This window comes from Polyodon spathula, chromosome 3, assembly GCF_017654505.1.
Source record: "Polyodon spathula isolate WHYD16114869_AA chromosome 3, ASM1765450v1, whole genome shotgun sequence".
In the NCBI taxonomy this organism is placed as follows: domain Eukaryota; kingdom Metazoa; phylum Chordata; class Actinopteri; order Acipenseriformes; family Polyodontidae; genus Polyodon; species Polyodon spathula.
Window position 1 is genome coordinate 76,914,277 of NC_054536.1, and position 10,543 is coordinate 76,924,819.

Sequence of the window (10,543 nt, forward strand, 5' to 3'; positions counted from 1 at the left end):
TTTTGGTTGTGCAGGAACCTGATTATTCTTTATTATTTTAATTATCCCTTGTGAAAACAACATTACAATCAGGTGTAATAGCCAATATGGGCCAGTTCATTACTGCTATTGCACTAGTAAATGATTTTTTTTCTAGTAGTAGATTACTTTTTGCCACTGCTTACTTATAGTTAGCGTCCATATACTGTGAGACAAGACAAAATGCAAATGGCAGCAGGTATATTTGTTAATGTAAGTATGTGCTTAGTAACTATGGTTACCAGATTTATGTTTTGGAACCAGGATAGTCCTTGCCTTAACCTTAACTATGTCTGCATTTTCTGTTAACTTGGTTGACTTTTTGCTTTGCTTTATTGTGGTCTCAGACAAATACAGCTTACCAAAACAACTGCTGCGATCGTTTTAATTGCCAAGACATGAATGTATTAATGACCCACTATGATTATTAAAAACTATATATAAAAAAGTAATTGTTTTTACTGTACATATATTTTATTTATTGTTTTCTTAAAACTTCATGCCATTTTAAGGTTTCCTGTGCATAACATGTTATAAGAGGGTAAACTGTCTGTTTTATTTTCTAAATCAAATGCAGCGTGATTTAAAAAAAAAATGTCTTTGATGAGCTTTAACATTGAGTTTGCTGCATTTCTTCAGACAAAGAGCTGATCTCAGTCACTGTTTGCACAAGTTAAGGGGTGGGGATTCAATCTGTTAAAAGCATTTTATGAAATACAACACACAGGAAACGTTAATGCCACTGTCCTGCAATTCTTCTTTCTTTAAAAATATTTCAGCAGTAGAGAATTACATATGACTTGAAAGGTTCTCGTACCTTGTTAAATGACTTCAAAACAGAACCTCAACAGCAATTGACAATGGAGCACTTGGTATATAGATGAGAGAACATTTTTTGAGTTGTAACTTGCTTGTCAACTGATATCCATGTAAAAAAAAAAGAGCAGTTTAACATTTGTAATAACTTTAACTAAATTCCCTGACTAGCATACTATAAGTGGACATACCGTCACCTACTATAAAGTTTTAAAGTTAAGTTGATAAGGCTACTTTGCAGAAATTTACTAACTGGTGGGAGTTAAAATGGGGAGGCTTTACCTCATCAAATTGAATAACTATGAAGCTGTAGATGAAAATGTTAATTGCATTACAAATCCAATCTTTAAATAACAACATATTTCCCCATGAAGATTACAGTTAAAAATTAAAAAGTGTACTCAAACATTGTGGTTATATTTGATGCATAAATAAATTAGAAGATGCTGATGCCTTTGAAATGACGTTTAGATTTTACAACTATGACTTTTATCTGTCACACACACAGTTTAGCGTATTTAGGCTTACACATCTGTGCTTAGCTTAGCGCCAGCCTTAACAGCACATGAGTTAATTCCTATTAAAAGTCCCTTTGGCCTGTTTTAAAAAGACCTTGGCACAGTTTCACTCGCTCATTTAAAATCTTGTAGGTTACATTCCTCAGTCATGTAGTACTGGGTTCTCTCATTTGCCATTAGAGTTTCTCTTGGAAACATCTTCAGTAACACTCATTATTGCTGCAGTATGACATGTTAGGAAATATGAATTTTGTTCAGGTCTGATTTCGATATTTGGATGAACATTATGTGGGACAATAAGTGGGTGTCATCAGTATAAAGGCAGACTACTGCACTCGGGTAACCACACAATGTTGAAGCTATAAAGTCACATCCCAGGCTGATGGCAATGCCCTGTCCGTGGACCCAGCTTTGTACAAACATGGGATGTGCTGGATAGAAGGACATGCTATTTCATAAATGAGACATCCACCTATAAAGTTATAGAAATATGTTTTATATGAGTACCGTAATGCTTTATCAGTAAGTTACAAAAGACAAGATAAAGGACTAGATTAAATTCATTGTATAGCATTTCCCCCATTTCTAACTTTTTGGTTACTGTCAATAATAATAATAATAATAATAATAATAATAATAATAATAATAATTTCCATGAATCTTCATGAGAACAATGGGGGCCATACTGTAACAAGATATAGACCTCTCTCAGAAGAACAATCTTTACATCATAAACTGCAACACCAGATTGATTTACATGAAAAACAGCTCTATATCATGATCACAGTGCAACAGCTGATCCTCGTAAGTTGATACTGGATAAATATTGACATAAAGCAGCTCTCTCTCTCTTTCTCTTTCTCCCCCTTCTCTCTCTCAGCCAGGTATACTGTTTAGAGTTGTGTCAAGACTTCCAGGTAGGTGAGAGATGTTATTCTTTCTGGCACAGGGATTCCCATCGCATGAGCTCAGTCTGCACAACATCCTTAGTGAGTAAGTGCTGATCCAGACAGCAAGCACGCCTCTCCCCAACCCATTCCTTTACCTCAGCTGCTTATCACACAACTGCCACAGTTCACTGCTAATTACCACATACTCTAAGCTGTCGTGACGCACACCAAGGGATGCCCACAAATAAACAAAACCCAGATTGTCCCAGGCAAACATCAAAGCCAAAACACACTGATAACTCAATAGGACCAAAGTGTTGCTTGTGGGGGTGGTGTGGCATAGGGTTCAGAGAGAAAGAGAAAAAGGGAAAATTACTCTGTACCAGGGCAGCACCTGCTGCTTTAGGGTGAGCCCCAGACCATTTGGGCTGAGAGGCAGCAGATACTGCAGAGACTGGGGATTAGCCTGGAGTTCCAGCAGCAGCGGGGGGCCTGCAAAAACAAAGGCAGCCTGTGCCCTCTCGTGTCCTGCTTCTTGTCAGTGGGGTGTCAGATTCCTTGTCACATCGTCAAGTATGAATATTCAGACCAGATGATGTGGAATGGCTCCTCCTGTACCAATCTGGCCAACGCAACAGGTGTCTTAATGTTGAATTAGTATGGCTAAGTTTTAAATCGGAACATTGCTGGACAAAGTTGTTGGGCTAGATATCGTATGTTGAATGTTTTGTTTTGTAGACTGAAGAACTTAAAAGAGCCAAACCCCCCACGGAAGTAACTTAATGACATGACCTTCCTTACATGTAAAATATTTGAAAATGCTGTATTTAAAAAAATATCCTTCTTTACATAGAACCTTGACAGGAACCCTATATAATTTATGGGTTCTGTTTAAAAATATAAATAATTTGAGTGGTGAAAGTATAATTGTATCAACATTTGTGTATTAAATTACGTTTATATGTGGAGCTTTATATTATGACGACAAAGGAAATAGAATGGATTATACAAGAATACACACATCTACAACATGAGTACATGGGATAATATATTCAGACACACTTTAACAATATGAGCAGGTGCATTAAATGTGTTTGTTGTTTGGCTTGCATATGAGTGAAAGGGCAGTGAGGCACTGACGAGTACTAACATGGAGTGCAGCAATTATACTTTGTATCTAACTCCATAGTATTACAAGAAGGTGTAGTGTGGGTTAAAGTGAAGGCAACCAGCTCTGGTATATAAGAGACTTTATCAACACTGATAAGGGTCTGTGAGCTTCAGATAAAGGAAGAACCATCCTACAGTTGATATTTAACACAACCAAATACATGTTGTTGCATTTATGTGGTTATTTTCTGTGAAAGGTATATTTGCAGCTTAGTAGTCATCTCTTTTACAGTAGAAGCATGAGTGCAGGATAACTAATAATCCTGGTTAATATGGGTATATGTTTTATAAATTCAGACTGAGTCTACTTCTGAACTCCATACTTCCTGGTCCAAAGGTATCTGTACTGACCAGGAAGCTTTTTGTTGTTTGCAAATAAAATGTAAAATAAATAAATTACTAAATAAATACATCAAAACTGATATGGCAGGCATGGTAATCTTGGATAGTCTTCAGCTAACAATATATCACTTTATTTAATGTATCTCTATATAGTACAGTCAGGCAATGCTTATTTTACAGTCTCTGCAGGAGTATGTAAATTTATGTAAAAGTATGTATATGCATATGTAATATTTGTATTTGTGTTTATGTGGTGATGTAAATATGGCTAATTAAATAGCTGTTTTCCCTTCATTGATCTTGGTGAAGACAGTTTGGTAATGGTGTAACCCTATTGCATGTTGTCTGATGCTGTGCCTGGCAGTCTGTTATCTATTGCCTATATGATAGAGAAGGATAAAAAAGCAGGCATGTAATCCACAGCCCACCTCAAGACAGGAATCTGCAGATAGTCACATCTGTAATCAGGATACAGATAAGCACATATAAGCACTGATACTGTTGTACAATCCTCAAAGGTGGTTGACATGACAACAACATATGTATAACTCCCTTCCCAGGCATGCCACTATCTCTTAATTATTCCACAATTTTCTGTGCTGAAAGTCATCGACCCTCTCAGATCCCACATCAATCAATGTCTTTCCTCAATGACTTTGGATCTTTCAAAGGTCACTTTTCTAAAGTGTTCCTTCAGCACATGATATAGCCTATCTGATATGTCCTCTGTTCATCCCCATTAAACTCTAGAAGTCTTTGTGTAATAAACAAAAAAATAAATAAAAACAACCCCAATGTAAAAGATTTAGCAAAGCAACATTAGACCTGTTTGATAATGTTAATTAATTATTTTTTATGCTGACAGTAAATGTTACCAAAAAGAAAAAAAAAAGCCTAAGAAAGACCTTTTCAGAAGATTAAGAAAAAACTGGTTACCATCTGTAAACGATGTGGGTTTTATCCCTGGCTAGTGTTGACTCAGCTTGGTCTTATTAAATGAATACACTTGAGGGGGCTGCATGTTCAATGGGAATTAGTTACTTGATCCTATAGCTCTCCTGCTAGAGTGAAGATGAGCACAGCCAGCCACAGAAATTTACTAACACATAGCAGACAGCTCAACCCCGGACTAAAAAGTCAGCAATTTATAGTCTGATAAAAGCTGCACAGGAAATTGGGACTGGTAAAAAAGAAACATAATATTCATTACCCAAGGTAATTTATGTCTGAGAACTGAAATCCAGTTTTTGTTTTTATTGTCTTTTTCATTTCACCAACTTGGGTGTCACAAAGTGCAAACAAGCGTTTGGGACTAATGTATATCCCAAGTGAAAATGGACACTTAGAAAAAAGAAAGTAAGTTTGGATAAGATTACATTAGAAGTTGATAATCTAGCAATTAGCTAGCAAGAAATTCAATGGTAAAATAATTTGGCATGATGTGACAGAGACCTTCAATTCCTGCACTGCATTCTGTCCTTAATCTCATATACTTTATCAATGCTATGTTAGGCACAGTCTTTGAACAGGAAATTCCTGTGGCCAACTTTTTGGCAAGGTTGTCTGCATCCCAAAATCAGATATCTAAAATTGCACATATATTTGATCTTTTTTGCAAAAGGACATTATTTAGATCAAGTGTACAGGACTATTGATTTTTTTAAATCATGCAATAGCCAGATGCCTTTCTGCAAATAGGCTATCAAATATAAACAGTGTCAGAAGCACAAATAAAGTAATGTGTTAATCAAGAGTTTGACAGTGCACCTGCTATTAGAAAGATTGCTTCTTAGTTGAACTGCCAGTGCTATGAAGCAATAGCACTTTTAGTTAGGGACTTAAAAATAGTATAGGGAGAAGATGGTGGCATAATAATATTTTGAAAGTTTTAACTACAGGCTTTTTCTTTGGTGACTATACATAGTTCAAAGACCAAAAACATTTGTTTGACATCCTGTTAATATCTTTCAAAGATATTACTCTTCTTCAGAGTGTCTTCTAAAATGTAAGGGGCTGCAGTTAAGAACCACAGGGTTGGCATTAAAGACATAAATATTGTAGTGTCAGGTCCCGCAGGACTTCTTAATGGGGCATTTTGAACTGCTGTGGGGCAGGAATTGCTTGTAAATAGTTGTGTGCTATATTCACATTCATTATGTGTTGTGCTTCTGTCTGTGTAGCTGCTGCAGCCTAGTTCTAACCAGATCTGCTCTTTCCCGCCTGATGACTCCTATATAAGGGGCAGCCTGCGTGCTGTTGAGAGTGTGCTGAGAGAGTGGCAGCGAGTAGAGCAATCTTCTGTATTCCATTTCATTAACTACCATTCAAACCAACGGCACTTTTAAGCGCCAGCCCTAGTCCACAGATAAATACGATAAATGACACTTACAAGCTCCAAACAAATCTTGCTGAAGTGTCTCTTTCTTCCCGCTGAACCCATGGCAAACCGTGGTCACAATATACATTACAAATAAGAGTCTCCCTGTGAGACATTATAAGTATTATTGCAGCACTGGTAACAGCAAAGAGACTTGAGAATGCATTTTAATGGACTCTAAGAGCCCTCAGAAGTCATAGTTGTGTATTAGGTCCCAGGACATAAGAAGTTATTATTATGTATGCACTAAAGTAGCAGTGAAATAGAGCAAACAACTTTAAAAAGTATCTGGAAATTATTGTGAACTCTACCAGTACAGTACGTCACTAAACAGCTTTTATGAAGACTATATAATGCTTTTTAAAACCCCACTTAGATTACTGTGTTTGTAATTCTGGTCATTTCCCTACGAAAATTGTACTTATGAAGGAACAGTCAAGGATAACTACGCTAATCCCAGGACTCTTTTCAGCCAAAAAATAGGATGAAATCACTTTAGCCTAGTTAAAGAAGGATACAAGAGTTTTACAAAACCTAAACAGTACAGACACAGTCAACCAGACTCAATTCTTCAAACTCAGTACAGAGAATAAGAACAGAAGCAAGATAAGTACAGTAGAACTCCCTATGTGCATTCAGACCTGATATTTTTAAGCACTCCCTAACATGCTAAACATTAAGCAAATGTATAATTTACTGTTAAAAAATAGCTACATGTAACAAGTACTTTATTCAAACTGCTCATTCCATTATCTTCTCACATCTGCACACGATTACGCATTTTAATAAAGAACAGTCTCTTAATGAATTTCTTAGCCAGTGGTTAAGAAACATTAGAAAATAGTGCTAATTTAACACATATTTATTAAAACTTCAGTGCAAGACCAATTTAAAAGAACCCATGGACAAGTGTATTAAAACTGACTGAAGGAATAGCACTAATGAAAAACAAAAAACTAAATAAAGGACAACACATATAATGATAAACATCACAACATGTGTGGGTACTACATGGGACAAATCACCGATCAGACTTCCATAGTAGAATACCATAATTGAAGGGATGGATGGAAAAAAAAAAAAACCTGGGGGAAAAAAACAAGATGTTAAGATGAACAGCATATATCGAGTGTACTGCAGGATGATGCATTAATCATAGCTGTGAGGAGCACAGCTGCTTTGTCATTCTGTTTTACACTCATGAGTCAGATATTGACAATCAAAATATTTTTTGAAATTGTTTTTGTTTATTAGTCTTAATAGCATGCTTTTCTCCCGGTTTAAAATCTGGAGATCCTCAAAGTGTTTATTATTGTTCAGCATAAATTTATGTTTGTGTCACTGACACTCAGAGTGACAAACTGCCCTGGATTGTAGAATTGTTCAGCTGGGGGACTGTACTAGAATCAAGAAACTTTTGACTCACTTCCAAGGACTGTTGTTTGTCCAAAAGTTAATATGAAAAAGCTGAACAAGCTTGGAATTTCCTGGACAGCATGTGGTTCTTGATGTTTAATCTTTCCTTCAGTGTTTATCCAAACAACTCCATGTTTTCTACCTGTTATGAATGCACACTTCCTAATTTCCTGTGTGCTTAACACCTGTGCCTTGGTCAGGGAATATTTTGTTCACCAATACCCAATACGTTGAACAAGGGCGACAATTTGGGGCACCACTGCAACAAATGCTTATGGAGGCATAATATGGGGAAAATGTGACATGTACCTTAACTTGGACATAGTTATTTAAAAAATTAGTGTAATATAAATCTCCAGAACAATTAGAGGTATACAATTACACATATATATATATTTTTTTTTACAATTACTACCTTTGTTTTTTTCATCCCTGTTAGATCATTTTCATGTCATGTCTACATTTTCCACTTTACTTTGACATTTTCCTTAAGCAATAACTTATCCAAACAAGCTTTCTTTTAATCTACAATCATATTCTTATAAACACAGTTTATAACCCTAACCCTAACCCTAACCCTAACCCTAACCCTAACCCTCCAGATGAGTTGCAAGAAACACAGGTTGCACAATACATAGTTTTAACCTCTGCCTGTTTATAAATGCCTATCCATTCTGGCCAGCTGAATAAAAAATAAAGCAAGTTCCATGTTGCAGGTCAAGAAATTTAAAAGCAGAATATGGCAATCTTTTAAACAGAGAACGTGTATTCTGCTTTATTAAACAAGTGCTAGCTGTTAGAGGAAAGTAGAACCATAAGTGGCTCAAAATTAAGTGATTGTATTACTAGGCACAATGCTTTTCACTGTTTTTCTGCATATGGCCAGAAATAAACAATGCTCTCAGGAGAGGTTATCTCATTAATCAAAGTCAGTAATTCCAATTTGTATTCTCAGCCTGGAAAACAGGATAATGGCAATTATAATGAAACTTCCTTCATACAGAAACACTGCCATGCATGTTCGTTCCTTTAATCTTCTCCTCTTAGTGTGTTCCAATGTTTTGACAAAGTTCACATCTTAAATCACCACTGACAAAGAGCTTCATAGTCTTAACATTTGTTTAAGCGATGCTTTTCAACTCTCACTTTTACCATGGCTTAAGAGTTTTGTCCTTTTCAAGGTTTTAGGCAGGAATGATGAAGTCTTCAATAAAGAATACATATTTGTAAATAGGAGAAATTGTCTCAAATTGTGCTTTTTTTTTTTTTAAAACACAGAAAGTGTAACACACAGATATATATATATTATATATATATATATATATAATATATATATAATATAATATATATATAAAAAATATATATATATATATATATATATGTATATATACTACAGTGGCACACACACACACACACACACACTTTCCTTTCATTAGCAAAATAACACTGTCACAATGCATATTTAGAGATCAATTTTCATTACATGCAACAGATCTGATTAAAAAAAAAAAAACAGGTGAATGTAAAAATGAATTCAATAACAATCAGGTTCAGTGTTTCCCCCCCAAAGGGGAGTTAATTAATAACATTACATACATGAAAAATACAGTGAAATAAGGTCCACTGACATTAAGTTTAATGATTTGGGGCAGTTTATGTAGCAAAGCATCCGTTATGTAATTGTTATTTTATTCTACTGTCACTTTGGGAATTTCGCCCAAAGAAATTTTTTGTTAGACGAAAACAATTTTGTGTGTCTCACACACACACATGTTGGTATATATTATATATATATATATATATATATATATATATATATATATATATATATATATATATATATATATATAATATATAATATTATTTTATGTATTTTCTTTGTCGTCGATGTTAACGAGGTAACAACGTTTTGTTTTTTTGTCTTACTGTGCAATTTGTCAAATGAAAACAGCTCCTTAACTCGCCCTACAATTACCACTACACATTAACGTAGATATTGCACAAATTACCTCGGGCAGCACCAGGCTTACCCTACCAGTACCTGTATTCATCAAACTAAGTTGAACATTACCTTGATGAGCAGCAATATTGGCAGTGTCCTCCAGAGTTCAACATACAAATACCAATAAGTGGTTATAGCAGAGATTACAGACAGTTTAAAATCAAATAAAACCAATATTGTACTAGAACACTTCAACACAAGTAAGACTCACTTCAAACAATAGTTAGCAATCCCAGGGTGTGACAAAAATTTATGCTTTTCACTTAGAAAGCCGAGTCGCTAGCTTATATGCACAGAGAGTGGTAACGAGCGCTTGTTAAGCAATCACGAAATGAGTCCCACCAGTTAAATTTAGTTCATTAAAATAGAATGGAAGTCATGAAGCTAAATTAAGACATAAGTGTGTTAAACTGTAAGAATTAAACCATTAGTGAGAGCTTAGGATGGAACTTATCATATTGTAAGTTCAAATCTCACCTCTTCTCTTAAAGATTCAATGTACTATTTAGCTGCCCATAGTTGGATTAGGTTAACAAGTACAATTGTGTGGTGCAGCTTTCTTCAGAGTCATGGGTCTCATCTTAAATGACAGTGAAGAATCTAGAATGTTTGTATGGTGCACGGATGGAATTGGATGGACTGGATGCAGAAGGATTTAAAGAATTACACTTGTAGTCAGGTGGAACTTCCCCATGGGAAGGAAGGTAAGCCACAAGTAGAAATTAAGGTGGGAGAGCACAACAAGATGACTACGCCCATGATTGCCTAATTGAACAATTGAATGTTGCGTGAACTAGTTATGTGTGTGTGTATGTGCGTGTGTGTGTGTGCGTGTGCGTGGTATTGTACCTGTCACAAGCTTGAATTTGTGTATGGTCTAAATCAAATCAGTTCCTTGTGATTTGAAAACTATTTTAATATAAATAGTATGATCTGTTTTCCTACATATTTTAACAAAGCAATTACAATTTTTGGGGGAAAAAGAGGACAGTTT